General features: G+C 38.6%; 1 non-coding gene across 1 annotated transcript; it reads left to right on the top strand.

Annotated features, from left to right (window-relative positions):
• The first annotated feature begins 1,595 nt into the window (after positions 1 to 1,595).
• On the top strand, positions 1,596 to 1,703 carry LOC148544558 (small nucleolar RNA R71). Its single transcript, XR_015900231.1, has one exon. It is a non-coding gene; the product is annotated as a small nucleolar RNA R71 (small nucleolar RNA).
• Positions 1,704 to 4,517: the final 2,814 nt, after the last annotated feature.

The following is a 4,517-nucleotide window of genomic DNA, read 5'->3' as shown; positions in this document are numbered from 1 at the left end:
GGCCTCCCAACACCAAACTTAGAGTTTGACTGTGGGGGCTTTGTTTGACTCTGCTTTGAGAGAAGCTTTTTCTGCTTCCTCTCCATGGATGCAGAGAGAGATTCTTGAGTTGTAAACACAAGGTTGTCCTTGTTCAATTGAAGGACCAATTCTCCTCTGTCCACATCAATCACAGCTCTTGCTGTGGCTAGGAAAGGTCTTCCTAGGATGATGGATTCATCCTCTTCCTTTCCAGTATCCAGGACTATGAAATCAGCAGGGATGTAAAGGCCTTCAACCTTTACTCACACGTCCTCTACTTGTCCATAAGCCTATTTTCTGGAATTATCTACCATCTCTAATGAGATTTTAGCAGCTTGCACCCCATAGATTCCCAGTTTCTCTATTACAGAGAGGGGCATAAGGTTTATCCCTGAACCAAGGTCAGACAGAGCCTTAAAGATCATGGTGCCTATGGTACAAGGTATTATGAACTTTCCAGGATCCTGTCTCTTCTGAGGCAATGTCAGTTGATCCAGATCACTTAGTTCATTGGTGAACAAGGGAGGTTCATCTTCCCAAGTATCAATGCCAAATAATTTGGCATTTAGCTTCATGATTGCACCAAGGAACTTGGCAGCTTGCTCTTCAATAACATTCTCATTCTCTTCAGAAGAGGAATACTCATCAGAGCTCATGAATGGCATAAGGAGGTTTAATGGAATCTCTATGGTCTCTAGATGAGCCTCAGAGTCCTTTGGTTCCTCAGAGGGAAGCTCCTTATTGATCACTGGACGTCCCAGGAGGTCTTTCTCCTTGGGATTCACGTCCTCTCCTTCCCTTACAGGTTCGGCCATGGTGCTTATGTCAATGGCCTTGCACTCTCCTTTTGGATTCTCTTCTGTATTGCTTGGGAGAGTACTATGAGGGATTTCAGTGATCTTTTTACTCAGCTGGCCCATTTGTGCTTCCAAATTTCTAATGAAAGACCTTGTTTCATTCATGAAACTCACAGTGGCCTTAGATAGATCAGAGACTAAGTTTGCTAAGCTAGATGGATTCTGCTCAGAATTCTCTGTCTGTTGCTGAGTGGATGATGGAAAAGGCTTGCTATTGCTAAACCTGTTTCTTCCACCATTATTAAAGCCTTGTTGAGGCTTTTGATCCTTCCATGAGAAATTTGGATGATTTCTCCATGATGAGTTATAGGTGTTTCCATAAGGTTCACCTAAGTAATTCACCTCTGCTATTGCAGGATTTTTAGGATCATAAGCTTCTTCTGCATAAGAAGCTTCTTGAGTACTGTTGGATGCAGCTTGCATTCCATTCAGAGTCTGAGAAATCATATTGACTTGCTGAGTCAATATTTTGTTCTGAGCCAATATGGCATTCAGAGTATCAACTTCAAGAACTCCCTTCTTCATAGGCGTCCCATTACTTACAGGATTCCTCTCAGAAGTGTACATGAACTGGTTATTAGCAACCATGTCAATGAGTTCTTGAGCTTCTGCAGGTGTTTTCTTTAGGTGAATGGATCCACCTGCAGAAGTATCCAATGACATCTTTGCCAATTCAGACAAACCATCATAGAAGATATCCAGGATGGTCCATTCTGAAAACATGTCAGTAGGACACTTTTTGGTCAGTCCTTTGTATCTCTCCCAAGCTTCATAGAGGGATTCACCTTCTTTCTGTCTAAAGGTCTGAACGTCCACTCTAAGTTTACTAAGCTTTTGAGGAGGAAAGAACTTGGCTAAGAAAGCCGTGACCAGCTTATCCCAAGAGTTCAGGCTATCTCTGGGTTGAGAGTCCAACCATATTCTAGCTCTATCTCTTATAGCAAAAGGGAAAAGCATGAGCCTGTAGACTTCAGGATCTACTCCATTAGTCTTAACAGTATCACATATCTGCAAGAATTCAGTTAAGAACTGAAAAGGATCTTCAGATGGAAGTCCATGAAACTTGCAGTTCTGCTGCATCAGAGAAACTAATTGAGGTTTCAGCTCAAAGTTGTTTGCTCCAATGGCAGGTGATGAGTATTTTGGTGGAAAAATGAATTTCTCCCAAAACACACAAATCTAACCGGCAAGTGTACCGGGTCGCATCAAGTAATAAAAACTCACGGGAGTGAGGTCGATCCCACAGGGATTGAAGGATTGAGCAATTTTAGCTTAGTGGTTAATTTAGTCAAGCGAATCAAGATTTGGTTGAGTGTTTTGTGATTTGCAGAAATTAAATTGCATGGAATTAAAGAGAACAGGAAATAAATTGCTGAATCTTAAAGAACAAGAAATTGAATGGCAGAAACTTAGAATGCAAGAAATGTAAATTGCGGAATCTTAAAGTGCAAGAAATGTAAATGACTTGATTGTAAAGGGGATTGGGACTTGGATTTGCAGAAATTAAACAAGGAAAAGTAAATTTGCATCAAGCAGAGAAGTAGAAGAGGGTTTGGGTTAAATCGGATCTTGAAGCAGAAAAGTAAATGAACATGAAAACAGTAAACAGAGAATTAGAAATTGAAAGTTCAGATCTCAGGACCCAGAGACTAGAAAACCGAGTCTAGATCTCAATGCCTTCCTAGATCCAACAAGAACAATTGCAAGGGAATTGTAAATTGTAAGGAAAGTAGATGAAGAGCAATTAACAGAAATTAAATTCAATCAAGCAGTAAATAAAGCAGAGAGATCCAAGGATGAGATTGAAACAGAATTTCTTCAATTCTCCAACCCAAGATCCAAGACAATTGTAATTGAAATTGAAAGCAATAAACTAAGAGGAAGAGAAGTGAATTCTCCTTCCCCAAGACTAAGAAATTAAAGATCACTCAATATCCAAAGCTCTCCGAAAACTATTATGAAAATTCAAAGGGAAAGCTCTCCGAAGAACTTGAATTCTATCCTATTTATACACTTTCTTCAAATGATCTTCAAGCCTTGAGTTGGGCCTTTGCTCTTGGTGGAATTGGGTTGAAAGAGGCCTTGGTTGATTGCTCTTGGAGTTTGGAGAAGAACCAAAGTGAACCAAACGAACCGGGTTGGAGTTTTGCAAAAGTTGGAGTAAAAGTTTGAGCAAAAGTTAGGACAAAAGTTAGGGGCTAACTTTTGCTCTAACTTTTCATATCAGCCACCATAACTTGCTGCTATCCACGTTGGGACAAAAGTTAGGGGTCTAACTTTTGCTCCAACGTTGGCCTCCTAATGTGTACTTATGGCGCCAACGTTAGCCCAAAAGTTAGAGGCTAACGTTGGCGCAAACTTTTGCTCCTCCCCTTGTATTTTTCATGTGCCAGCGTTAGCCCAAAAGTTAGGGGCTAACGTTGGCGCAAACTTTTGGTGGCCAGGGAGGTTTTTCTTATGCCAACGTTAGCCACCAAGTTAGGGGCTAACGTTGGCGCAAACTTTTGGTGCCCAGGGAGTGATTTTCAAGTTCCAACGTTAGCCCAAAAGTTAGGGGCTAACGTTGGGGCTAACTTTTCACCCAAAAGTTTGTGCAAAAGTTTGAGGCTAACTTTAGGTCCAGCTTTTTGCTTCCTGGTTCAATTTCACTTATTCCATTGTCCTCTCTTTACTCCTAGCTATTCCTTCTTGCTTCAACCTTTCTCCAAGCTTTCTTCACCTATCATTAATCAACCAAACACGTCAAAGCTATGCTTAAAATCATGAGATATTCATTCTTTCATAATATGTGACAATTATAGTATAAAACCTCATGAAATAGCATGAATTCATACATGGTCGATTAAATCAAAGGAAGCATGAAAATCTACCTAATTGACTTGCTTGTAGCTCAAGAAAGTGCATAATTCTAATGAAAACAAAAGAAAAAGACTAGTTAAAATAGGCTGCCATCTCTTTTACTTGTTCGAAATTTTCAATCAAGTTGTCTCTGGATTGTTGTAATTTAGCTTCTCTTAGTTTCCTCATCAGAGTCCTTTCAGGTTCTGGATCAGCTTCAACAAGAATGCCTTTTTCTCTGTCCCTGCTCATAAGAAAGAGAAGAGAAAAAGAAAAGAAGAGGAAGCCTCTATGTCACAGTAAAGAGGTTCCTTATTGGTAGTAGAAGAAAAGAGGAAGAGAAAAATCTGAACTCAGAAAGAGAGAGAGAGGGTTCGGATTTTTGGTGGGTGAGGGAGAGATGTTAGTAGATGAATAAATAAATAGAATAAGATGAGAGAGGGAAAATTTCGAAAATAATTTTTGAAAAAGAGTTAGTGATTTTTGAAAATAGTTTTTGAAAAAGGTTAGTAATTTTCGAAAATTAAAATTAAGAATTAAAATAATTAATTAATTAAAAAGAAATTTTGAAAAAGAGGGAAGATGTTTTCGAAAATTAGAGAGAGAGAGTTAGTTAGGTGGTTTTGAAAAAGATAAGAAACAAACAAAAAGTTAGTTAGTTAGTTGAAACAAATTTTGAAAAGATAAGAAGTTAGGAAGTTAGAAAAGATATTTTGAAATCAAATTTTTGAAAAAGGTAAGATAAGAAGATATTTTTGAAAAGATATGATTGAAATTAGTTTTGAAAAAGATTTGATTTTT

This window comes from Arachis ipaensis, chromosome B9 (assembly GCF_059453495.1).
Source record: "Arachis ipaensis isolate K30076 ecotype BB chromosome B9, ASM5945349v1, whole genome shotgun sequence".
In the NCBI taxonomy this organism is placed as follows: Eukaryota; Viridiplantae; Streptophyta; class Magnoliopsida; order Fabales; family Fabaceae; genus Arachis; species Arachis ipaensis.
Note: the sequence above shows the minus strand (reverse complement) of the source record. Positions and strands in the feature narration are given on the sequence as shown.